General features: G+C 41.6%; 1 protein-coding gene and 1 pseudogene across 3 annotated transcripts in view; both read right to left on the minus strand.

The window, feature by feature from the left end:
* DIP2B (disco interacting protein 2 homolog B) overlaps positions 1-27,816 on the minus strand; it is a 229,775-nt gene that overhangs the window by 146,274 nt on the left and 55,685 nt on the right. The gene's annotated exons all lie outside the window — the stretch shown is intronic.
* LOC139183093 (small ribosomal subunit protein uS5 pseudogene) overlaps positions 1-27,816 on the minus strand; it is a 69,833-nt pseudogene that overhangs the window by 27,120 nt on the left and 14,897 nt on the right.

Below are 27,816 nucleotides of genomic sequence, written 5' to 3' on the forward strand. Positions count from 1 at the left end.
TGATATAAGACCAAGATAAACAAAACATTTAATCATATATCAAACAATGGTGGTGGTGGTTTAGCAGCTGTGTCCTTTTGCGACCCCATAGACTATAACCCGCCAGGCTACTCTGTCCATAGACTTCTCCAGGCAAGAATACTGGAGTGGGTAGCCATTTCCTTCTCCAGGGGATCATCGCAACCTAGGAATCGAACCTGGGTCTCCTGCATTGCAGGCAGATTCTTTACCGACTGAGCTACAAGGAAAATACCTATTAACGTATGTTACATTTGAGCTGGGCTAAACTTTTAAAATATATTAATTTTAGTATTTCTAATGTACTTTTCTGGTTTGAGAGTCAATGTTGAGTTCTTGGATTAATAATCTGATGACTTCACACTTACTATAAAACCTTTTCATTGAGTAAATATGAATTTCAATCTATTTGGTTCTGTGCTCTAATTATTAAGGCAGTAGAAAAGGGTTGGTTAAATAGATAAACGTGCTCAATCACGTCTGACTCTCTGCGTCTCCATGGAGGATCAGAGCACGCCAGGCTCCTCTGCCCGTGGAATTATCCAGGCAAGAATACTGGAATGGGTTGTTATTTCGTATTCCAGGAGCTCTTCCCGACTCAGGGATGGAACCTGAGTCTCTTGCATCTCCTGCATTGCTAAGTGGATTCTTTACCACTAGCACCACTTAGGAAGGGTTGGTTGGAATCCAGCAGCTCAAGAGTTGAAACAAAGGGGTGTGTTCTTAACAGGAACTACTGATTTTCCTGATACTGCCTACACAACACATCTCCATTTGTGGCCTTAGGTGATTCACTGATCTCTGATAGGTTCTTTTTCATATGCAAAATGGGTGGAGTCATTTGTAAGAGTGGTGGTTTAGTCACTCTATCCTGTCTGACTTGCTGCCCCATGGACTGTAGCCTCCCTAACTTATTTTTAAAGATAGCTGCTGCTTTGGGTTTACCATAAAGTCAACGTGTTCTACATTTCTAGAAGACTAAATTCAGCTCTGGTCTTAATATTCAATACCAGGACATTAAGTCTAAAGCTATACATAAGTTCTAATTAGTGTATGAGTTTTAATTTCAGCAAGAGTAGAAAGGTTGAGAAAGATTGTAGGAAAAGCATAAAACTCAAGTTTTAGCTCAGACTGAAATTCAGTTACCTGCTAAAGAGAAAAAAAGTAAAAGATTTAAAATAACACACACCAGATGGAAAAACAAAAAGATCAATATAATAAAATCTTAGAATAGCTTCAGGTTCAACAATTAGGCATTAAGTTCAGCCAGCAGCATCTGGCCACGCCTTTGTGGAGAAATGAGACAAATAATTAAGTTCCTACTATTTGAAAAGGAATTTCCTATGTGGGCTCTGGTCCATAAACAGACTAAAATTTTATAACATTAAAATGTGATCAATCTATACTTTTATATTAAAGCCTAAATTCCTATTAAAGGTGGGGGGGGAGCTTTCACTGGAAATGATCGCAGTAATGATTCTCCAGTAACAGGTACTGTGACAATTAACCCAGTGAGTCACTCCTTGGCCCACAGCTGTGAACCTCAGTCGTTTCTCCAGTGGGGGCGACAAACGCCACCTTTCCTTCCTTCCTTTAAGAGAAGGAAAGTGAAAGTGAAGTCACTTAGTCGTGTCCGACTCTTTGCGACCCCATGGACTGTAGCCTACCAGGCTCCTCGGTCCATGGGATTTTCCAGGCAAGAATACTGGAGTGGGTTGCCATTTCCTTCTCCAGGGGATCTTTCTGACCCAGGGATTGAACCCAGGTCTTCTGCATTGTAGGCAGACGCTTAACCGTCTGAGCTGCCAGGAAAGCCCCCGCACATTACTCTATCTCCTCCAGCACCTTACTTTCACCAGTTCCAAGTAGGAAAAAGAAAGAAAGCAGCATGAGAATCGCAGAAAATAATTACTCCTGGTTAGCGGAGGAGCCTGGTAGGTTGCAGTCCACGGGGTCGCTAAGAGTCGCCCATGACTGGGCGACTTCACTTTCACTTTTCACTTTGCTGCATTGGAGAAGGAAATGGCGGCCCACTCCAGTGTTCTTGCCTGGAGAATCCCAGGGACGGTGGAGCCTGATGGGCTGCCGTCTACGGGGTCGCAAAGAGTCGGACACGACTGAAGCGACTTAGCAGCAGCAGCAGCAGAACATATTTCAGTGTTACATCAGTCAGTTGTCCTGATGGTGTTAAATCACTCAATTGTTTAAGATTTAGGTAACATGAAGAATCCTCCTCTGGCCCAGAAGAACCTCTGTTCACCTGTATCTACAGATCCCATCACCACTCTTCTAACTCACCGACCTCACACCCTTTGCACTTCCTCCAATATATCAATTCTGCAGGACCCTCCCCCAACAACCACCCCAACCATTTCCTGTGCCCAGAACACACCTTCCCTAGACTTTCTCATAAATGGACTTCCTCTCATCATTTCAGGTCTCAGCTCAAATTATCACATCTTCAGAAACAATGTTTCTCATCATCCTAGAGAAAATGGAAGTCTGTTAACCCCGCCCCCGCCCCAGCTTTATTTTATGTTATGGCAATTACTTGCTAAGAAGTTCAGCCATTTTAAGTCAACCACCTGGACTATCACAATTTTAAATTAACAGACATGTAGCAGCCACTTCACTCAGTCAAAGGACTTCAAAAGTCCTCAACCTTTAACATAAATAATACAAATTCTGAACATTAAGAGATTCTCCCTGATAGGTTACTTCACGTCACCAGTCCCCACTCCACCCTCCACACTTACAATGTTCTATAGAAACAGACACAAAATCCAGATGGACAGCAGGGGCCATACACATAGAACCCAGCAGCTGGGTTAAAGGATGGAATCCTAGTCTGGATGGTCTTGTTACAGGCGCCTGTTCTCCACAACTCAGGGAATAGAAAGGTACCTCATTCAGGCAGCATTACTTAAAAAAGCTCCTCCTGATCCTCAGCGACGTGACTAGTAAGGAAATAACTACTGTACATCCATTTGGAACTCTGAATCTTGTTTAAGTGCAGTACAGCAGAGGCACCGACACTAACAAAATTTCTAAAGCTATTTTGTGTGTGCATGCTCCGTGATGTCTGACTCTGCTACCCTATGGATTGCCGCCCACCCAGGTCCTCTGTCCATGAGATTTTCCAGGCAAGAATACTGGAGGGGCTTGTCACTTCATTCTCCAAACCCGCATCTCTTGCACCGGCAGGTGGGTTCTCTACCACTGCATCACCTGGGAATATCTACCACTGTATTATTTCAAGGTTCGTTTTCTCTTTTTTGCAGGGGGAGGGTCTGGGTAACTGAACATTTATGCCTAGCTTTGCTTTCATTCATCAGTATTCTAGATGAATGAATAATAAATTCATTCATTATGAATAAGGAATAATTATTCATTATAATGAATAAATTAAATAAATAAATACCAAAATAAATTCTACGGCCATAGATTACATTTTTATAAAAGTCAATGGTCCCAAGAGACAGTTTTTCTTCCAACTTTCTTTCCTATACCTTGTTTTCAAACACAACTAGGGCTGAGTTTAAAGTATAGTACAACTTGTTTTTCTACTCTCTGATGGACCTCAAAAGAGAAATGTAGGCAGAACACTTGCAATATCTGATTAAGGAAACAGAAAATTGAAAAGAATCTGTACGAAGAGCAGAAGAGAGAAGCACGGGTGGCAGGCTTTCAAAAATGAAGTGGAAACGCTTAAGAAGTATTTTTAGGGTTGCTGCTTCCACATAAGACCTCCAAGCATAGGGGACACTAAGGAGAGGAAGAAAATCTGTACACACAGACTAGGACTGAACTAGTGCAACAGTACCGGCAACTTCCTACGTGACACAATCACTTCTAAGCACCTCTACTACCTAAAATAATAAGATGGTAGTCTTGTTTTGGACAGAATCTAACAGACTGTCCCATGAAAAATATTCCTTTCTCATCAAAGATACATCCATAACCTCTAATAGAACAGACATCTGAAAGAAGTGGTGGTCATAAGGTAACTTTAATTATCATTATCTTTTTTGAACTGAAAGCAAATTTTTTTTTAAGTGAAGAAAAGAAAAAGAGGGAGAAAATTTATGGAAAATTTTTGAACAGAAGAAAGGTGCCAAGATGCAGAGGAAGATAAACATGGGGACATAAGGAACAAAGGGCCTGTTGGAGAGACCAAGAATTGGTGGACAGCCTGAATCACTTTTGTCTTCACATCAAGGATGAAGAGGGGAGAGCTGGTACTGCACGCACTGGAATCTGGGGAGCAGAGTCAAGTGTGAGCTCTGAGGAGGTCCACACTCCCCTAGGTCAGGCACCCCTTCCCTGCTGCAGCCCCAAATCCCAGGGAATCCCCAGCCAAGGTTCTGATGGTCTTGGTGGGAGAGGGAAGAGGGGACAGAGGTACCCACCAAGTCATAAGAGTAAAGTGTGTAAAAAGTAATTTTAATTAACTAGTCATCATGTAAATATTTTAATAAAGTTCATAGAGCAAGTGAAGGGTGAAACAAGAGGGTGGCCTAAAGACGAGGTGACAGTAACAGAACATCCCCAGAATCTAAAAGGACAAGGGAACATGTATATTAAACTATCCTGTTGAGGACAGAAAAGGGTACGAGAAGAGACACGGAGCTTCGACACCGTGTCAAGCTCCAATTTTATCTAGAAGTCAACTGGCTTGACATAGTTCCAACTGGTGTGAAGACAGACACCTTCCTAAGGTGCACTCGTTTGAAAGCAATGTGGCTGCATCTGGAAAACAGAGAAACCTAAGAGCAGACCAGCTTCAGTTTTACCCAACATGTACTACTAACTTTCATCATACCTTGACCTGTGGTTCAAAATCCAGAGATACAAAAGATATACATACAGTGAAAACACCATTCCCTCTCCTGTTTTCCAGTCAAGTTCGTTCCTGAGAATGTGTCCAAAGATGCACAGACTACAAGCAAAAGCACATTTTCACATGGGCATATTTTGATATGGACGTTTATAACGTTTTTTGGAAAGCAGTCTTTGTTCTAACTAAACTCACTAGCATCACACATATCCATAGATTTCAACTTTTCCACGAGGCTGACTTCAAGACTTTTTTGGGGCGGGAGGGCAAGCAGTATGGCTTGTGGGATCTTAGTCCCTCAACCAAGATTGACCCTGGGGCCCTTGGCAGTGCAAGGGCGGAGTCCTACCCACTGGACCACGAGGGAACTCCCAAAGACATTTTAAGTATCAAGAGAAGTAGGCTTCCCTTCCCTGATGTCTCAGACTAAAGAATCTGTCTGCAATGCAGGAGACCAGGGTTCGATCGCAGGGCCAGGAAGATCTCCTGAAGAAAGGCATGGCTACCCACTCCAGTGTTTTTGCCTGGAGAAGTCTATGGACAGAGGAGCCTGGTGGGCTACAGTCCAAGGAGTTCCAAAGAGTTGGACACGACTGAGCCGCCAACATTTTCACTTCACTTTCATCAAGAGAAGTGGTAGAGTGAAAGTGCTGGATTATGAAGTCTGGGTTCTCGCCTCAATTCTGTGCAAGTTTGGGAAAGTCCCACCATTTCTTCAGCACTCTCCCTTATCTCTGTGGCCACCTCTTGAGTCCAGGCTACCTTCAGCTCCTGCCTGGACCTGCCAAGCCCCTCCACATGCTCCAAAACAACCCACCCTCCTGCCTCCTCCAGGCCATTCTGCTCAGGGCTACAGCTGACATAACTTTAAGTGCAAATCTTGTTTTTATGTGAATACTGAACTCTCGTGCAATCTTTTCACCATTTCGGTGAAACCAGGCACAGAGCACATCCACAGCATCCAGAGTGAGGCTGGCAGTCTTCAGAGCTCACTTCCTGAGCTGGATTCCTTCACTCCACACATGAAAAGACTGGAGCCCAAGAGACTAAGTAGGTGGGCCACATCCTCAATGCCATGTGGTCCCCAGAATGCCACAATTATGTGGAATTCTAAAGGTCATCCACCCATGATGAGTATTTACCAAAGGTCAGGCACTGTGCTAGCTTTCAAGAACTTCGGTGAAGAGGTGAAACCTCTGACTTCTTAACGCTTATATTTCTAGATACAGTTCTAGAAAAGCAGCACATACCTGAGATGCTGTTCTCTCACTTCACTGGAATCCCTGTCAAAATGTCTCCTCTTCTAACCACTGTCGAGAACACCATCCCTCACTTCACTCCACCTGCTCCATTTCTCTACACAGCACAGATCACCATCAGAATATGATATATTTGTGGTTCATCTGTTTGCCCACTATCTGGAAGCTTCCTGAGTGTATCTACCTTGCTCACTGCTATCTACCCCGTGCCTAGAACAGTGTCAGGCACAGAGTAGGCACTCAATAAATATTTGCTGGAAAAAAACAGGTGTGACAAGAAGAGACTGAGATGGGCAAGTAGCCACTTTGGGAAGGGTGATCAGAAAAGGGCTGTAAGACAAGGTGACATTTAAGCTGCAGCCTGAAGAACAGTAAGGAGAAGAGTCAGGACAGCCTGAAGAACAGTAAGGAGAAGAGTCAGGACAGATCAGTGTATGGAGAAGGAACAGTGAGTGTCAAGGCCCTGGGGCATGAGAGATCCCAGTGTGAAAGGGCAACTTTGCCTTGCACAGTGAGGGAGGGGAAAGCAGTAGACAAAGCTGGAGAAGCAGGCAGGACCCTGAAGGCTATGCTAAGGAGTCAATAATTTATCCTATATGAAATGCCATCATTAAGAACTAAGCAAGGAGTTACATGATATGGTTGTGTTTTTCATAAAGCACTGTACCTCCTGTGAGCAGAAGAGTGTACAGAAGACAAAAATGAAGCAGAAGGACCAATCAGGACACTCAAGCAGTTTTCCAATTGAGAAATGATAGTAATTTAGTGGTGAAATATAGACAAAGAGAAGTGAAGATACTTAAGATATGTGTAAGGTAGAATTGTTAAGACGTGCTGATGGGCTGGACAGAGACAGGGAAGATATAAGATGATTTCCAAGTTTCTGACTTGTGCAATTGGGTGTATCAGGATCTACTAACTGAAATGAAAAAGGGTTGAGGGGGAAAAGCCAGAACTTTGTTTTGTACCAATGAAGCTTGAGTCATAGGTTTCTGATCTCCAGGTGGAACTCAGAGGACAGGTCTGGGCTGCAGCTACATGCTCAGGAGTCATCAGCATAAAGATGATATTTAAAGCCATGAGAGTAAGTGAAATGACCAAGGGAAAGGAGTACAAATAAAGAGAAGTGAGGCACAAAACTGAGCCTGGAGGCATTCCAGCACTTAGAGGTCACGCAGAGCACGGAGGCAGTAAAGGAGAAGGAGAAGGACTTGTCTAATGAGACAGAAAGAAAACAACTGGATTCCATCACAGAAGACCTGGGGGCTCTTAGCAAGAATGGTTTCGGTGAAGTAGTGAGGAACGGAGCCAGTACCGAGTGGTTCAAAGACTGAATGGAAGAGAAAAAAGGTAGAAGAAAGAATAGACAACTCTTTTGAAAGGTTTAACTGTGAAGGGGAGAGAAAAATGGGCCACTAGAAATCAAGAGAGGTGAATTTAACAAGGGACAATTTCTTTCTACAGATGGGGTGCACCAGAGCTTGTTCCATTATACCCAACTGGAGGGAAATGAGAGGAGAGTGGCCCAGCTGCCAAAACAAAAACCTCTGGATGAGGAGGAGGGCAATTGAGGGTGTCCCTCTAGACAGATTCTTATTTTCTCAGGCAAGCACCAAACAAAGCCATCAGCTGAGAGAACAGAAGTCTGTAAGGTTTGAGGGAAAGGTGTGAAGTACTCTTCTTAGAACCTGAGAAAGCAAACTTAAAAGCTGGGCTTCCTGACAGTGATGAACCCCATTTCAGACCGTGGTTATGTCAACATGGAATTTCAGTTAAGACTTCCCGTCAATACTTCCTTCAATCAATGTTGTTATTCGAATTTATACCAAGACCTAGGTTTGTAACACCATCTTCGGAAATCACTGATCTAATGTAAGTAAATGTCCCCTCTCCCACCAAAACAGAGTATTACAGACTCTCTACACATTCCCAGGATTTCAATCAATCATCAGATCATCAGCATCTTTAAAAAAAAGAGATCAGACAACAAACCAAATGAAAAAAAAATTACATAATCAGAGGAAATGTGACCACAGACTATCTTACATATTTCTAGATTGAAATGCATACTGATACTTGATATGCTTTAAAATAACTGAAGAGGGTAAGAGAAGGTGGGTAATGGTATAGATGAAATGAGACTGGCCATGTGTTAGTGACTGTTGATATTGGGGTAATCAGTATACATGGATTCCCTATACTAGTCTCTCTACTCTGAAATGTATTGGAAAATCTCCATTTAAAAAAGTAAAAAAGTAATCAAAGAAATCCAGAACACTAAAACATAACCAATATTTTATGTTTCCAATATAAATTAATATTCCCCAATATTTCATAATTTTTTTCATTTCCAAAATTCTAGTTTGCTTCCTTAACAACTAACTCATCAGGAAAGGAAGCCCTTATCCTTCCAAACAAAATTCACTTTATTTCAAAAATAACCCTCTCTCTTGTCTGTTTTGTAGGATCAAGCCTGCCCCATTGACCATGTGTCTTACTGCGTGAGGCCTGCCCAGGTCCCCCAGTGCAGTCTGAGACAAGGGGGCACTACTGCCCAACCCAGGGGTTCGGATGCAGGCTGGCTGGCTTCCACACTAAGCTCTGCCTCTATCACTATTAAAGGTAACATGTGAGGCTCAAAAATGAAGACAAAGGGGAAAAAGTAAAATAAAAGTGATCAACTTTTCCTTCCTTCCTCAACAAATGTCTGACCTCCAGAGCTCTTGGAACCTCCACAACAAACAAGCTGACCTTCACTAACTTCTCTTTTAGCAAAAAAAGTAAAGGACTGGTTCGTGTCCAGTGGTTAAGACTACGTGCTTCCAGTGCAGGGGGTCAGGGCTGATCCCTGGTCAGGAGGAGCGGGAGGCAGAGGAGGAAAAGGGAGAAAAGGAAGTAGGGAGGAAGAGAAGGACTGAGACCAGAGTATCTGCTGGGAATGGAGTGGACAGTCCTCTGTGCTTCCCAGAGGCCCTGCTGCCTTGGTCAGATTAATTTATACCAGAAGTAGCTTTTAAAGACACTTAACCACTGTGGCGAATGTGGGTAGCAAATGAATGCTACTGAGGAGAAATCAGCACTGATTAATTCCCCTCCTGAGACAAAAGGTAGATCATATTTCTCTGATTCTACTACACAACTCTCCTCCATCCCTTCCCACATCTCTTTTCCCTACCAACCCCTTCTCAAACCAAACTTGTGGCAGATAAAATGAACTGGACACCATATGACTGGAAAGAGCCAAAATTTTAAGGATACCACTGCTCCGGTTAGTTCCACCTTGCCAATCGGAGGGTTACCTGACTGGTTTCACTGACAGAACTGGTTGCCCAGGAGGGTGGATGTTATCTCTGAGAGCCACAAAGACCATCTTCTCTTTGCAGCAGCTATTCTAAACATTTCTTAGTTTATGAATACGTATCTGTTTCAGCGGTTTCCAAATCTGGAATTTTACAGGAATTTCTAGAAGAGTTCTTCTAAGATTTGGTTGGGGCCCATAAACCTGTATTTTTCAAAAAGTCATCAGGCAGTTGCACTTACTCAGGCTTAGAAACAAATGATGTATTATGAGCTGAGGTACAAACATAACTCATATTCAAAAGAGTAACCTACCTCTAAAAGCTTTAATCATTCTGAACATAACCAAAATATTTTCTCTAAATAAAACTACAATTCTAGATAATATGCAAAGTAAAATCAAATTGTTAATTCAGAAAAAAAAACAATAAAAAGCTAACAAATTACAAGGAAGGACTAAAGTACAGTCTTCTAAGATTGGTCTTGCTGACATATTGGACTGGATGATTCTTAGTTGATAGAGGCTATGCATTGTTGCCTAGTCCTATCAACCGAATATAATTTCAGTGAAAATCTTACTGTAACAACAGAATGAGTGATTTTGCTGAAATGAAGGCCAGCTCTCTGATTTCTATCCACTAGATGCCAGTAGCATCCCCCCAAGTTGTAACAATCGAAAATGCCTCTAGACACTGTCAAACGTCCACTGCAGGGCAAAAATCACCCCAGTCCAGGACTACTGGATTAAAGGAACCAGGTTAAAAATTAGAAGGAAAAAAAAAAAAACGGCTAAAATAGATTGGAGTGAAGGTACAGCAAATAAATTGTCTTCAGAATATAAAGCAGTAGCCCAAGGTGCACTCTTACTGGCTATTTTTATTAAAAACAAAACTAAAGGAAATGGACTTAAGTTTCACAAGGGAGCATCGAAGAGTACTCAAAAGGAAAAACCTCTTAACTCCTAAATTTCATTACAGCCAGGAAGTCTGGAGACCCTTTCCTGGAGATAATTAGAATGAAAAGGCTGTGATATGACTCAGAAGCTTTGGGACTAGAGCGTAGGTCTGAGAGAGCTGCGGAGGGCCCATTTTAGCCTGAGAACCTCTCCCGCCCTGGAGCCTGAAAGACTCCTTCAGAAGGAAAGCACTTGACTCACAGTTAAAGTCTCCCTCTGGACTCAGGTCCGTGTGATGTGACCAGTTTCTGAACGCACACACAGCAAGCCAACAAGGCTAGCAGGTTTATGGCCCTTCCCTGCTGCTTGTGCTTCTTAAGGCCAAGGTGAGGCTGTGAACCAGTCTTCTCTTTTGCGCCCAGGGTCAGTCCTAGCATTGTTCTAGTGCAGAGGCTGCCAGTCCAAAGTGGAGCTGTGACCAGGAATGGTATTCTACGCAGATCAGCACATCTATAGTATCTATCTCAGTAAAAGTAAAGGCAAATACAACAAATCTGAGAAAAGAGAAAAAAACAAGTCAAGCCACAAACTACTGTAAATCAGTAGTTCCCCAAAATGTGATCCATTGATTTCTGTGGGTCCTGCAAGAACTTACAAAGGTCCGAAAAGTATAAAATACTTTAATAATGATATTAAAAGATTTTTTACCATTTTTACTGTGTGAATGGCTATTTTATATTTTAACCTTTTGCTCTTCATCCATAACAATGGATCTCAAAATTCATATTTTTAAATTATTTGCTCTCATAGCATAAAAGCAATGGTGAATAAAATGGCACAAATCAAGGGAGTGGTGATTTAGGCCATACATATACAGTGGAAGTTACTGGTTTTATTACATCTTGATCCCTGAATCCACATCTTTCTAATATTCTGTGTCGTCTCAAGGAAAAGCACTTACACAGTTCTGAGCTGAACTGGCTGTCTTTTTTCTTTTCTAAACTGGCTTCATTCACTATATTTTTTTCATATAAACCTATGCGATGGCTACAGCTGGAGCCTGGGTCCTTTGCACGGAAACTGTGGGGTGGGTCTTTACAAGAAGGTCAGTGAATTCCTGATATGGAGGCTCAAAGACTCAGTGAACACTGACTCTTTCCAGAGATCAGGGATGAGATAACTGTAGGTCTTGGAAATGGCATGAAAAGTGGCCTTGGCAAAGTTGCTCAGGATGGCAGTGATGGCAGCAGGATGGAGATGCAGCGATGGTCAATTCCAGCCATCATCAGTAGCTTCTTGGGCACAGGGACTGAGATGGTGCCAGTGTTCCTGAAGACAAGGATGAGGCAAACCAGCACAGAGCCACAGTGGTGAGTCACCTTGCAAGGGACAGCATGAGGCTTGCAGACCTTGTTCCCCCAGTAACCTCACTGAACAGGGATGACAGAGAGAGTTTGGCCAGAAGTAATGCCCAACAGATGGCAGTGGCTACCTCCTAAGAGCACTTAACACCCATACACCATTCCTACTTTAACATCATTTCTACTTGAACTGATGGACAAACTATGGTTTTCAGACTTGAGTATCTGGCAGACATTCTCTTAAAAATTAACCAAGTGAGTTTGGTACCAGCAGCACTGATAACAATCATAAACTTCAGTGAACTGGCGGTAATTTCAAAGCAAAAATCAAAATTTTGGAATACTTGAGCTTGACAGCTTTACAATACTTAGCATTTTTTCTTATGAGACTGAATATGAGATTAACAAATACAACTTTTGCTAATGTATAATGAAATGTGTCATAATTTGAAAGCTGTACCTAACATACTGATTCAATACTTTCCAAATGACCAATGAATGATGTTTAAAAACAAATTATATACTAGTAATAATTCATTCAAAGTATAAGACAGATAGGTGCTTCCTCCATGGCTCAAGTGGTAAAGAATCTGCCTGCAATGCAGGAGACATAGGTTCGATCCCTAGGTCTGGGAAGATCTCCTGGAGAAGAAAATGGATAAAATTTGTAAGATCAGTAATCCAGTATAGTCAAAGCTATGGTTTTTCCAGTAGTCATGTACGAGTGTGAGAGATGGACCAAAAAGAAGGCTGAGCATCAAAGAACTGATGCTTTCGAACTGTGTCATTGAAGAAGATTCTTGGGAGTCCCTTGGACTGCAAGATTAAACCAATCAATTCTAAAAGAAAGCAACCCTGAATATTCATTGCAAGGACTGATGGTGAAGCTTCAATATTTTGGCCACCTGATGTAAAGAGCCGACTCATTGGAAAAAACCCTGATGCTGGGAAAGATTGAAAGCAGGAAGAGAAGGGGACGACAGAGGACAAGATGTTTGGATGGCATCACCAACTCAATGGACATGGTTTGATCAAACTCTGGGAGATGGAAAAGGACAGGAAGCCTGGCATGCTGCAGTCCATGGAGCTGCAGAGTTGGGCATGACTGAGCGACTCAACAGCAACCAACTCAAACTGATTGATTAAATCTCCACCAATATTCTTCTGTATGTTAGGAACTAAGAACTAACAGTTCCTTAAAGCACTCCCTGTATGTATTAATTCATTACAGTCCTCTGAGATGCCACACACAGTTAGGTAAAGAAGATATAGAAACAAACTGGAAATGAAACCTGACTTCCAAGTGTACACAGTGGAACAGGGGTGCCTGAACGGTAAACGGGCTCTCAGAACACAATCTAGAATGTGCAGCAACAGAAGTACAAACCAGGTGGAACAGGGGCATCACTGTAGGAGACAGCTGGGCTTAATGGAAAAGGTGGCCACTGAGCAGAGTCCTATGGGCTGAAGAGGTTGTAGGAAAAAAATAAAAGAGAAAAGAGCACAATAAACTGCAGGATTTTAAACAAGAAAGGACATCATTAGGTTTTTGTGTTTTATAAAGAAATCTGACAACACTTAGTGAGGGGGCCAAGAGAGAAACAGGGCAAGTGAGATGGGGAGGAGCATGAGCCAGTGGGGATAGAGAGAAAAAAGCAAAAGTGATGTTTTGGAGGGAGAACTGGTAAGATTTGGTGACCTAGGACAGCAGTCAGATAGAAAAACACAGGCTGTGCAGACAACAGAAGGCCTCTATAACAAACACATATACATGCTTGTTTTAAACAACTCAGAAATGTAAAAATCCATTCTTGGCTCACAGGCCTCCGGTTAGATGTTGACCTCTGACCTGAGAGATAAGCAACAAAGGAGAGGAAGAGCCTGCTGAGGTGACACCCATGTTTCTGGCTTAACCTAGTAGACAGGCGGAGGTGCCACTCACAAGAACTGTGGATATAAAATGAAACGCTCAATGGTTTCTGAGTGGTGGTAGTGGAGAGCGTGGAGGAAGAGTAAGTTAGTTTCAGGCGGCCCAGGTGGAACTGTTAAGTAGAGTGCCACACATATAAACATGGAGCTCAGAATAGAGGTCTGGGTGGAGAGAAAGATTTGGAAATCATCAATATACTAAACAGCTAAAACCGTGTAAATGGCTGACAGCCAAGGTAAGAGTGTCAAGTGAAAAGAAAGTTGGCTACAATCATGGGAAACACTAGGGGTTGGGGAGGAAACAAAAGGAGTCTGTGAAGAAAACTCAAAGAAAAGACAGAACAGCAGGTATATTTTAAGATGCTAAAGGACAGCAGCAAACTAAGTTGTGGACCTTCACTTAATGCCCAGGAAAGATGCCAAACCATAGATGTTTCAGAAAAGCAGCGAGGGCTGCCTAAGGGCGCACAATTCCCATGATTCTGGCAAACAAACATTTGCTGTAATTTCCAAGAGGCTACTTGTTATAAGGTCTCTTCCCCAAAACAAATTTGCTCCTAGCCTAGCCATGCTACCATTTCCTACCTGGTACCAACCCATTCTTCATGGAAACCACATACAGGAAGGAGCCAAATGCTTTTGAGGAGCGTAAACTCCTCACTGCTCAAGTCTGGCTTCCTGAATGTAGCCCCACCAGTTGTAACATCCCTGGCAATTCTTTGTCACTTACATGCTTCTATCCTGGGAAGGGAAGTAACTGATCTGACTGGCAGATGTGGGGAAAATAAATGGTACAGTTGTGTCTTTCTTCCTCTTAAGAGTGACCTGGATGGGAGTTGCGTTGGCTGGAAGCTTTGTCTACTACCCATGCCTTCTCTAATCCAGCAGTACTGTGGATTCCGCCTAATTCTGGAACTTAACAAGCTGATTTGGCTCTAATACTCAACTGCTTCCTTTACCTTGCCTTCATCAATAATAAAGGTGATATTATAGTCCCTATTTACTAATCCTTTAATTTCTATCCAATCTATTCAAAACTTGGGTGGGAGAGAAAGGTGCTATTTATTGCTCTCCCCTCCCTTCTAGATCCTAACATCAACTTTAAGTAACTTTAGATAAATGCAATCTAATTAATCTAATTTAATGTAATCTTAGTAAAATAAGGGCTTTCCAGGTGGCAAAGTGATAAAGAATCTGCTTGCAATGCAGGAGACCTGCATTGGGTCAGGAAGATCCCCTGGAGAAGGGAATGGCAACCCACTCTTAGTATCCTTGCCTGGAGAATCCGATGGACAGAGAAGCCTGGTGGGCTATGTCCAGAGGATTGCAAAGAGTCAGACACGACTGAGCGACTAACACATGCACAGTAAAATAATTTAAGATTTTTAAATGGTTTTGTTAATTCCCCTTCCTTTTACATGGAAGCTTCTTTACCATTTTGATGGTGTGTTGCACGTCTCATGTTATAATATGAAACAGGTGAGACACTACCACCACTAAAGACATAATTACAGTTGAAACTAATCCCAAACATTCCATCCACTTTCAGGCTTTGGAACAAATTTCCAAGAACTCTTAATATCATCAAACACAGTCAAGGAAACCATAGCATAATTCTATTCTTAAGAAAAACACATCTCCAAATACTCTCCAAGTACTTACATAGAATTCATAAATATTTATCCCAGGTCATTTTAAAAATACCTGAAAAGATAAATTACTTGAATAAATGAATCGAGTGTTTCATGCAAAATAACCTCCCACTATCATACACCACACTGTGCCGTTTTTAGTCTGAGGACAGGAAAATACACACTCTGTAGAAAAAGGAAACGTGAACAAAATGGGCTAACCATTTTTAAAGACTGCTTCCTATCTGGGTTCCGCCTGTTCATGAGACCTGATCACAAAAATACAACAGCCCTGAAGCAATACCTCAAGTGATTAGTGCTACAATGGGCTTCATCAGTCACTGCAGACACTGTCCAGAGATCTAGGCCCATCTCTTCTACTGTTTCCAATATCCACTCTACATTCAGGATAAGGTTATAGAGACTGTGTTAGAAGAACCATACTGAACGAGTCAGGGTCAACACCACGTGGTAGGTGGCTACAGACCAGGGCAGGCCAGGAAGAAATGGACCTGCAATGGGATGGCAGGTAGAAGAGTTAGAGTAGGGTGCCACTCAATCTGTAAACTACCTGACTGGTACTCAGTCTTGTCTCTTTACAGCGTGAAGCACCCAGCACAGAGCTTTACATAGTAAAAGTAAGTGGCTATACTTGGAGATTTTACATCTTCTGGATTATGTGCTGATTGCCTCGAACAGACTTAGGGGGAAGCCTAAGCGGACACTTAACCATTTAGTTCTGCCCAAATGAAAGCACTGAATGCCCTGCGTGGCTTTATTTATTGGAGCTCACACATTGAATGGTACATGTCTAATCAGTTGTTGGGTGCCAAGAGTGTTCTTTGTTTAACAGCACTCTAGCCAAGATGCTGACACTGGGCATATTCTCAAACTCTCAACTGTCTCCTAGAGCTGCTCAGATCTGATTTAATACTGTCAACGAAGACTCACAGCACGAGAGGGGCTGGCTCAAGATGCTCCATGAAAAGCAGCCACTCATGGAAATGTTAATTTGTGGAAGGAGGCACCAAATATTTTCTGTTATTTTAAATCCTGGCAGCAGTAAGGAGAACCAGCCCAACATTTTAAGCAAACTAATTTTATACCCTTTTCAGCTTACAGAATCGATAAATTACAGCTCTACTTTTCATTATCTGGGAAATGACAAAAATGGAGAAGAGAAGAAAAGAGACTCAGTGCAGTAAATTGGAAGATCCTTTAAAACAGAGCCTATGTTTTGTTCATTTTCTTTTCCATCAGAGTCTAGCAGCAGTGCTTTGACCACAGCACTCAGTGAGTGAGTGCTGAATCAAATTGTTGTGAAAGCATTCTCAGCTCACCACAGATCCAGCATGTCACGAGTTTACCAACTCTTAACTCTCTCCTAGCAAATGCTTTCAGTTCCACTTACAGCAAACATTTTTTTCCAAGAAATGTATCTTACTTCACAACATAGAAATGAAAAACCTAGAATCTCCTTTGTAAAGGTGCATTTCTTTTAAAAAGGAGCCATATACTATAAATGAGAAACATTTTGTGTTAAAAAGGAAAGGGCAACCTAAGTAAAGCAGTATATCTGTAACTGTGCTGTAAGGAACTCTAAAGAGCAAACATCTGTAACGCTGCCATACAGCTGCATCCATAAACACCTTTTCCTAAAGGACTAGTTAAACTAAAGGTTAAACTAGAAATGCAGGTGCATCTTTTAAATAAACTCCCAGTCCTAGAAGTATGTTTAAGTTATTTATGAATAATTAAAAGGCCTAGGTTCCAAGGGTCACAGAGAACTGAACTCCCATCTTCTCACAGCCAAAGTCGTTCAAGGGGCTGCCAACAATAATATATTCTCTGTGAGGCTTTTCCTGGCAAGCCCATTCCTCAACCCCTGCCCTGTGTTGCCATGGCATTTTCTTTTCATACCTCTATTATCGTTTACCTCAGCATATAATCAACCTTTAACTTCCTTTTCATTACAAATCAGTTCCTGATTAGACTGTGAGCCCTTTGTGGACAGGAACTGGGTCAGAGTCACTTTGCTATCCCCAGAATCTACTAAATAGTAAAGCAGTTAGTTAATAAAACTTCTGTTGAAAGAATGAAATCAAAACTTCTGAGACTATTGTTTTACATATTTAAGGCTGCTCACTGAAAGGAAGTCCTCAAGTAACCCAAGGTACTGAAAAAACTGTTTAAGCCTCATACATCCACACATTGTCTGCCTTTATCCTTATGCATTTATACAGTCAGCAACTGTCTCAGGCAGAACAATGTTTGAACTTAGTGGGTGCTCAAATATTAATTGATACAAGGAATACATGTTGAACACTATACATATATATATAGAGAGAAAGCGGGCCAGGGTACTGGGCAAGAGGGAAGAGGGGAGAAAGAGAGAGACACAGAGAGAAGAAAAACATATATCATATACTACAGAATTCCCTAGATCTGTATTTTAAAATATGAACATGTGAAGTAACATATAAACAAAAACTATAGAACTTTCTCATTTTTAAGCAAGACCTGGTGAATCTTAAGAGCTGATTTTCAGAAATGATAAAAGGATCATGACACAGCAAAAAACTGGTCTGACTACGGAATCTCTCATAGAGTAATTGGATAACTTCATTCATAGAGGTGACAAGTTTCTACAACCAAACTGCAAAAGATTTCTCACTTTAACAGCTAGCAGCTGATGTCAACACAGAAGCTGAGTTGTTACTCCTTTTTGGAAGCCAGTAGATTGTTAAACTTATTAGTTTCATAATAAATATAAAAACATGTAAAAATATAATCTTTTACAAACCAGTATTCATCTGATATTAATATAACTTTTAATACAGTAATTACAAAAACAAACATAGAAGCAAAATCTCTAAAGATATCAATATTTACCTGATATGTATATAATAATATTCAAAATAATTATAGTTCATTTGAAGGTGGAGTAGGGAATTCCCTGGCGATCCAGTGGTTAGGACTCAGCCCTTTTACTGATTGAACCTGGCCTGAGGTTCAATCCCTGATTGGGGAAGATTCTGTAATGAAATCTATAAAGGTGGAATATAGTTTTATAAAAGAGAGCTAAACCTCACCCCCCTCTCTGGTAAAAGGTAATCCTGAGGAGTCAAAAAAACAGGTTCTGACATTTGACAGTGAGGCTACACAATCTTTAATCACCACCTGTATAAGAGGTAAAGAGCCTCATTTTTCCCTTAGAGCTTTGCCTCTAACCCATGGAAATGGCGGTGATGAAACAGCAGGCCAAGAGAAGGGGTCCAGCAGTTCAGATGGTGGAGTTCACAAGCACATTCTCTTCCACCTTCAAGTGTCTGGCAGGCTGCAAAGGCAACCAACCACATAACATGGCCTTGGTTTTCAGAAACAAAATGTCATTTAACAAGCCCCAATAAAACAAAATCTCCTAAAAAGTCCTGGCCATCATGGCACCTGGAGGCAAGCACTATGAAGCAAGGGCATTATATGTTGCTGAAAGTGGGGCCCAAGGCACTGGGTACCAGACCCTCCTTAGTCCCCGGAGGAGGTTAAAAAAATACTAGAAGCTTGTAAGGCCCCCATGACTTGGATGTCTCTGAGAACAGTGGCATATCCATATGCCAAGTTGTAAAGGCTACATCCTTGGAGCCTGGAGCTTTCCCAAATACATTTGCTAATGGTACACTGTTGGAGGGGAACCCAGACCCCTCAGTGGTCGACTGGGACCCCCAAGAATGGGAGGTGGCAGCATATGAGTTGAGGAAGAAACAACGTCTGTCCCAGGCATTCCCTGTTAATATCTACTGTGCCAAAAAGTCCAACAACAGCCAGTGTGAATGAGGAACAGAGACGCCTAACTACACCACAACAGAAATCCAAGGCTTTTTAGAAACAGTCACCAAAAGGGAGAGGGAGAAAGGTGCTAATGGTTCATAGGGGTCTCTGAAACTGTTTTCAAGCTTTGTTTACACAGGAAGAGGCCCCTCCAGGCTCACAGAGACAGAAGGAAGAAGCTCAGCCTCCCGTACAAGACGAGCGACAGGCTCTCTGTATTGGCAGCTGTAGCAATCAGGGTCCCTGATAAGTCATTTCGGGACAGCCGAACACAAGTTAAAAGCCTTGGTTCAGGAGCTGTGGGCTCTTCAGGAGACCTCGGTCCCATTCCAAAGGATGAAACTGTCACCTCTTGCAGTGCTCCAGCCCTGACCACAGACTCTGGAATCCCACACCCAGATCTCTTAAAGAGATACAGCTGGCAAGGCCTCTGCCCTAGGGACCCCTGCAGTCCCCTGAGCTCGTCCCTCCACTGAGGGACAATCACCTGTTCACTTCTCTAATTATCCACAGGGACACTCTCATTGACACCAGAGCGCAGGTTACACTCTTCCCCAGAAGTGAGGGGAACCCTGTCAATTACAAGGCATAAGAAGTAGGATGAACCTGAAAGTTGCTCAGTCGTGTCCCACTCTTTGAGATCCATGAACTATACAGTCCATGGAATTCTCTAGGCCAGAATACTAGGGTGGGTAGCCTTTCCATTCTCCAGGGGATCCTCCCAACCCAGGGATCAAACCCAGGTATCCCACATTGCAGGCAGATTTTTTACCAGCTAAGCCACAAAAGAAGCCCAAGAATACTAGAGTGGGTAGCCTATCCTTTCTCTGGTGGATCTTCCTCACCCTGGAATCAAACCAGGGTCTCCTGCACTGCAGGCGGATTCTTTATCAACTGAGCTATCAGGGAAGCCCCAAGAAGTAGGATAGTAGATGTCAAAGATTTATAAATCTTATAAACATAAGATTTATTCTTATGCTGCAGAGAGTGGTGATTTCCTCATAGGTGACATGGTTGGTAACTCTCTTTACTATCTCACTAATGAACATATCCTTTGGATAAGCTACAGGAAGAAAAGAACACTTCCAAACTCTGGAAGAGAGAAAAACAATAATCACATTCACTAAAAACTAAACTATCTTCACTGCTAAACTGTTTCCTTGACGAATAAGTAAGGAAAAATGCTTCTGAAATAGTGGTAATCATTAACATATATAATTCAAAATTTATTCCAGATCCATTAAAAGCATAATTATAACACAGATCTAACATTCCTTTCTTCTTTTATTTAATGGAGTATGACTACTTTCAGTAAAAAAAGTATACATTTATTATAAATGTACAGTGATATTATGGGCTGAATTTTGTTCCCTTAAAATTCAAGTATTGAAGCCCTAACACCCAGGACCTCCGAATGGGACTGTAATAGAGAGACAAAGTCTTTAAAGAGGTTAAGTTAAAATGAGGCCCTTAGGATGGGCCCTAATCCAGCTGAACTGGTTTCTTATTAAAAGAGGAAGCGTGAACACAGAGGCACGAGGGATGAACACAGAGAGACCGTGAGGACACAGTGAGCGGGCACCGTGTGTAAGCCAAGGAGACCTCAGAAGAAACCAAACCTGCTGACATCCTGACCTTGGACTTCCAGCCTCCAGAACTGTGAGAAAATAAATTTCTATTGTTTAAGCCACCCAGTCTGTGTTAGTCTTTGTTACAGCAGCCCTAGCAAATTAATACGCAAAGCAAAAAGATGTTCTCCTGACTTCCCAGGTGGCTCAGTGGTTAAGAACCCATCTGCCAATGCAGGAGACACTGATCCTGGAAGACCCTACATGCTTTAGAGCAACTAAGCCTGTGCCCCACAACTACTGAGCCTGTGCTCTGGAGCCTGGGAGCCACTACTGCTGAGTCCACGTGCCCTAGAACCTGTGCTCTGCAACAAGGGAAGCCACCACGATGAGAAGCCCATGCAGTACAACGAAGAGTAGCCCCTGCCACTGCAACTAGAGGAAAGCCTGCGCAGCAAGAAAGACCCAGTACAGCCATAAATAAGTAAGAAAGACATTCTCCACGTGATCAAGAAGTGTGGCAGAGATGGCTAGCTGCCCACCAGAGACTTACATTTCCCTTCATAAGTGGTGCCAGAAAGCAGCTGACAATCGCAGACTAAATCTTCTGCCTCCCCACCCTACCCATCACCGCTACATCTAGGTTGGATCTCACCAAACCAACGTGTGCACTCTGGACTGAGGTTAAGAAGTGAGTATGCTCTTGTTATCCTCTTTTTTGTCACCCCTTCCCTTTCCCAGTCTCCTGGCTGGGTATCAACCCCCAGGACACCCAGAAGCTGTGTAAGAACCATGGATGAGTCTTCATCAACCTGGGTCTCCCATGATCTCACTAAGCAGTTTCCCCCATTCCCTGTCCAACAACAGGAATGTCCATTTTGGACCATGTTATGCATCTGAGAGGGCTTCCCAGGTGGTGCTAGGCCTGCCAATACAAGAGACTAGGAGACTAGGGTTCAATCCCTCAGTCGGGAAGATCCCCTGAGGAGGGCATATATTCTTGCCCGGAGAATCCCACAGAGAGAGGAGCCTAGCAAGCTACAGTCCATATGGTCATAAAGAATCGGATACAACTGAAGCGACTTAGCAAGCACGCATGCATCTGAGATTTTGGATTTGTCTGTTAAAGCAGCAAGCATTCACCTTAATACAGATGATATTTAAACTTGAAGTTTCATTTTCTTTCTTCAGATTTTAGAACTGAGAGTTAAATATAGGTCAAATTCATGAGAAACTGCTGTTTATGTAAGTCAAAGATGATCAAGTATTGTTAATTTCATATGCTTCAACCTAATATGTTTGGTCTACAAAAAAGTGGATGAGACATGACTGTTCCCCCAGCTCACTAATCAATCACATCAGATCAGATCAGATCAGTTGCTCAGTCGTGTCCGACTCTTTGTGACCCCATGAATCGCAGCACACCAGGCATCCTTGTCCATCACCAACTCCCGGAGTTCACTCATGTCCATCGAGTCAGTGATGCCATCCAGCCATCTCATCCTCTGTCGTCCCCTTCTCCTCTTGCCCCCAATCCCTCCCAGCATGAGAGTCTTTTCCAATGAGTCAACTCTTCACATGAGGTGGCCAAAGTACTGGAGTTTCAGCTTTAGCATCATTCCTTCCAAAGAAATCCCAGGGCTGATCTCCTTTAGAATGGACTGGTTGGAACTCCTTGCAGTCCAAGGGACTCTCAAGAGTCTTCTCCGCCACAGTTTCTTCTCCACACCACAGTTTCCCCCACAAAGTTGAACACACTGATGGATTCTAACAACAGCTCAACACTCTTCACAGACTGAAAGGCAATTTCATAGAAAACTTATATTCAGTACTGGCTAGTTCTGTGCTTTCACAAATCCATGCCCTTAACTAGTTTCTCTATTATTTGATAATTTTTTTTTTGTCCTGAATTTATCAAATTACACCCTACCAAAGATGTCAAGATGGAGTAAGCCCACTACAGACTCTCTCCCCCACTATGTGCTGTGCTCAATCATCCAGTTGTCTGACTATATACAAACCCATGGACTGTACCCCACCAGGATCCTCTGTCTATGGGATTTTCCAGGCAAGAATATTGGAGCGGGCTGCCATTTCCCACTCCAAGGGATCTTCCATATCTAGGAATCTCTTGCCTGTCCTGCAACTGGCAGGCAGAGTCTTTACTACTGCACCATCTCTCTCCCAGTGATTAAAGCTAAAAACTCTGAACTGAGTAGGCTTCCCTGATAGCTCAATTGGTAAAGAATCTGCCTGCATGGGAGACCCCGGTTCTATTCGTGGGTTGGAAAGATTCCCTGGAGAAGGGAAAGGCTACCTACTCCAGTATTCTGGCCTGGAGAATTCCATGGAATGTATATCCTTGGGGTTGCAAAGAGTCAGACAAAACTGAGGAACTCTCACTGAACTAACTGAACTGAGTACAAAAAGAAAACCACCCAAGGAAGGAGAAAAGTAAACAACAATCAAATAGGTAAGGGAAGTAAAAACTTGAAAAATTACAGTACCAGTGAGTTTCCTTGCCCTTTTTTATTTTTAAACTCTACTGCCCAGCTTTGACCCAATTCACAAAATAGCACAGCAGAAACACACACTAAAAATGCTGAGAGAAACTTCCTTATTCTGACCACAGGACTGGGGAAGAGAAAGAGCCAAAGCAAGCCAAAGAGTACAAGGTACATTTTTCCCTTTCTTCCTTTCTCCACAGAATTTCATGGGAAAGGGGCTCCTGGAAGCCCAAGAATGTGGGGCTTGTTTGGCTTTCACCAAACAAGAAAAAACTGGAAAGAGACCCTCAATTCTACATATGAACAAATATAAGTCTTAGGCAGAGTCCTTCTCCCCTGTGCCCTCCCCCTACAGTGTCTGTCTGCTCTCCAAGTTTGCATGTGTAGAACAAATCCAAAGACAGACAGCAAAGGCGTTGAGCCTGAACTACAATGTAAGAAACTGCCCAAGTCCAATGACCAAGGGCGGTGTAGTTCCAAAAAGCACAGCAAATGCAGAGAACTCAAATGACAGTGGAACCACCACTCACAGAAGGCGAAACCAAACTTAAGATCGGAACCTAACCAAACCAACTGTCAGCTAAAACAAACAATTTCAACATTCTCCAGAGGATTTTAACAGCACCCGAAGTTTCACAAAATACTACTCAATATGTTCCTGACACAATTCAAAACTACTCAACAAAGAGCCGAGAAAATATAACCAATTCTGTGGGGGGGAAACAAGAGATGCGAAAACCGAAATTAAACAGATATTACAACTATCAAATAACTTAAAGCAGTTATTATAACTATGCTCCATGAGGTAAAGGTAAACACTCTTGAAAAGTAGATGTTCCCAAAAGAAAAGCAAAAACAATGAAAAAAAAAAAAAAAAAAACAAATGGATGATGATAACAGTTCTGTAGATTGATTGTCCAGCAGTTACATGATACAACACATGATAAAACTGCATAAAATCATACTCACACGGGGGCTTCCCCTGTGGCTCAGCTGGTAAAGAGTCTGCCTGCAATGCGGGAGACCTGGATCAACCCCTGGGTTGGGATGATCCCCTGGAGAAGGGAAAGGCTACCCACTCCAGTATTCTGGCCTGGAGAATTCCACGGACTGTACTGTACAGTCCATGGGATCTCAAAGAGTTGGACACAACTGAGCAAGTTTCACCTCCATACTCACACACATCAATGTGCACATATACACACAACTGCATATGTAACTGGAAAAGTCTGACCAAGCTCTATGGATTGTACCAATGTCAATTCTCATTAATAATGTACGACAGTTACACAAGATGTTAACGCTGAGACAGCCTGGGGGAAGTTCAAGGTACTTTCTGGCACATTTCTTTGAAACTTCCTGTAAATACATAACTATTTCAAAATAAAACTGTTTTAAGAGAACCAAATGGAAATTTTACAACAGAAAAGTATGTCAAATAAAAAGATCACAGGATGAGCTGAAGAGCAGAACTAAAATAATGGGGGAAAACTCAATAACCATAAAGACAGATGAATATTATGATTCAATACGAAGACCAGAAAGAGACTGAAAAAACTTAACATAACCTCAGAGAACTTTGAAACACGATCATCCATGTCATTGGAGTCACAAAAGAAAAGAAGAAACTGGTTCATGTAGAAAAAGTAACTGAAGAAATAATGTCTGCAAACTTCCCAAATTTGGTGAAAGACATAAATTTACAGATCGAAGAAAGTCAAGCAGAATAAATTTAAAGAAAATCACATCCAAACATCTCATAATCATACTGCTGGGGGAAAAAAAAAAATCTTAAAAGAATATCCAGGAAAAAAAAAGTCATATTACATCCCAAGGAACAATAACTTAAATGAATGCAGACTTTTCATCAGAAACCATGGAAGCCAGGAGACAGTGGAACAATAATTATAAAGTGCGAAGAGAAAAGCCCAATGGCAACCCACTCCAGTATTCTTGCCTGGAGAATCCATGGACAGAGGAACCTGGCAGGCTACAGACCATGGAGTTGTAAAGAGTCAGACACAACTGAGCACACACACGAGAAAAGTAGTGTCAACCCCAAATTCTAAATTCAGTGAAGATATCCTTCAGGAATGAAGGTGAAACAAAGATGAAGAAAGGCTCAAAGAATTTGTCAGAAGCAACGGGAACTTTCTGTACCATCTCCACAATTTTTCTGTAAACCTAAACTTGTTCTAGAATAAAAATTTTATTCTTAAAAAAAAAGAGAGGACTCCCCTGGTGGCCCAGGGGCTGGGACTCTCCGTTCCCCAGGTAGAGGGCCCAGACTCAAGCCTTGGCCAGGAACTAGATCCTGAATGCCACAACTGAAGATCTCAAAAGCTGCAACAAAGACCCAGTGCAGCCAAATAAACAAGTTTAAAACAACAACAACAAAATTTTTAGTGATAAAATGAATAAAGTTCTAGAAAAATATAAAATGCCAAAGTTGGGACAAGAAAAACTGTGAACTTAAATTGACTACGCATTAAGAGGGCCAGAAAGTGATAAATCAATCATGAAAAAAATCTTTACTTTTCCATTCAAACTTGTAAATGTTTGCCACATCTGAAGGGCAAAAATAGATGAAATTTAACTGAGACTATGGGTCGGGAAGATCCCCGGAGAAGGAAATGGCAACCCACTCCATATTCTTGCCTAGAGAATCCCATGGACAGAGGATCCTGGTGGGCTGCAATCCATGGGGTCACAAAGAGTCAAGACACGACTGAGCGACTAACATGCAAAACTGGGACTACACTGAATTTATAGATTAATTTGAGAAAGAAATTACATCTTTTTAATTTATATACCCTATAAGTTTTTAAAACAGCACAAAGCAGAGTGAAAAAACAAACAAAAGACACACAATAAAGGTTGGTACTAATGTGAGAAAAAACAAATATACCTAATAAAACAAAGACTATTAGAAAGAGAGTCATGAAAACATAGAAACATGATGCAGAAGAGGTATAACTACTTTGGTACCACAAAGTAGTTCATGGGATTGGAAAAACAATCTCACTACAAGTAGAAAAGATTACTATTCTAAGCCATAGATAATGATGGACTCAGATTAAAGACTTAATGTAAAAATCTAAATTCTAAAGTATATAATTCAAAATGTAGACTACCTTTATTATATTTAACAAGACCCAGAAACCATAAGGTAAAAAAATTATACAACAATGTTAGTTTCTGCACAACAAAAGGCACCATTAACAAAATTAACACACTATGACACTAATATTCTAAACTAGATAAAAGATGTCTACAAATCAACCAAGAAAAGATATGAACTCTAATTAAAGAAATGGGTGAAAGATATAAACAGGTAATTTACTGGAGACATTTAAAATGGCCCTAATGGAATACAAAGAAATGTTGCAACGCATTAGTAACTGGAGAATGCAAATTAAAACAACATTAAGATACCACTTAACCCATATCAGATAGGCAAAAATTAGAAAAGCAGATAAAGCCAAGTGCTGGCAGGAAGATGGAGAAATAGGATCCACTGGACACACAGACAAAAGAGCCCAAATCTGGTAGTGCTTAATCAAATTACATGCAACAATTCACTCGTATGCATATGTCCAGAAAACTCTCCCACAGGACCACAGGAGAACAAGAACATAGCTATTCATCCCACTGTCTGTGGTAGTGGGGAGTTGAAGGTAATGTGGGTGCCCATTACTGAGGGAATAAGTCATTTACAGACAGTAGATGCAGTTATACACAAAGAATTAGATGTATACACAGAAATATCATCCTCAAACGGTTCCTAAATGAGGACAGGGGAGGATGGAGGGGTAAGAAGCAAAACAAAGACCACAGCACACCATTCAGGTAAATTTAACAATACACAGCCAAAAAAAATCCCACTATGTATTTATAAAGATACATCAAATATATTAGAACAGTGAACTAAGGGAGACTAAGTGCAGAAATGAGAAGTGGAGGTAAAAGAAAATTAATTCTAATTAATTTTAAAAGCTAAGAGAGAAGACTTGCACAAACCACTGTTGATGGTGTGTCATGAATTGAGATGTATGATTAACTCAATCCTCCCCACCTAAAGACTGAAAAATAAATTTGCCACATGTCATGCTCATGCCAATGCTTCAAAGCTAAGGATCAAAGAAAGCACACAGAATAAGAGCCTTAAAAAAAAAAAAAGGAAAGGAAACAAAGTTGAAGAAATTATACCTTAATAAGACTTAAGCATATGTTGAAATCAAACAACCAGCAGCTCCCAAACAAATGGCCTGAATGAAAACTGGTGCCCTGGTCTCCTGGTTCCATGAGTAAATAAAGCAGTGCTTTATAACCTTAAAATTTTAACAATTATTCTACACTTGATTTTATTAAAGTATGATAGGTTTCTTTGTGGCAGCTAAGTCAACTGAGATACTGATTGTACTTAAAATTGATCTAGCACTTCATCTCTGGTGTCTCAGTGATAAAATTCCCTTGCCAGTGAAAGAGATGCAGGTTCGATCCCTGGGTGGAGAAGATCCCTTTCAGTAGAAAATGGCAACCTATTCTAGCATCCTTGCCTGGAATATCCCAAGGACAGAGGCTACAGTCCACGGGGTCGCAAAGAGTCGGACACAACCTAGTAAGTAAACAACAACAACAAACATGACTAAGTATTAATTTGGCTTACATTTCATATTTACTACA

This window comes from Bos indicus, chromosome 5, assembly GCF_029378745.1.
Source record: "Bos indicus isolate NIAB-ARS_2022 breed Sahiwal x Tharparkar chromosome 5, NIAB-ARS_B.indTharparkar_mat_pri_1.0, whole genome shotgun sequence".
Classification (NCBI taxonomy): domain Eukaryota; kingdom Metazoa; phylum Chordata; class Mammalia; order Artiodactyla; family Bovidae; genus Bos; species Bos indicus.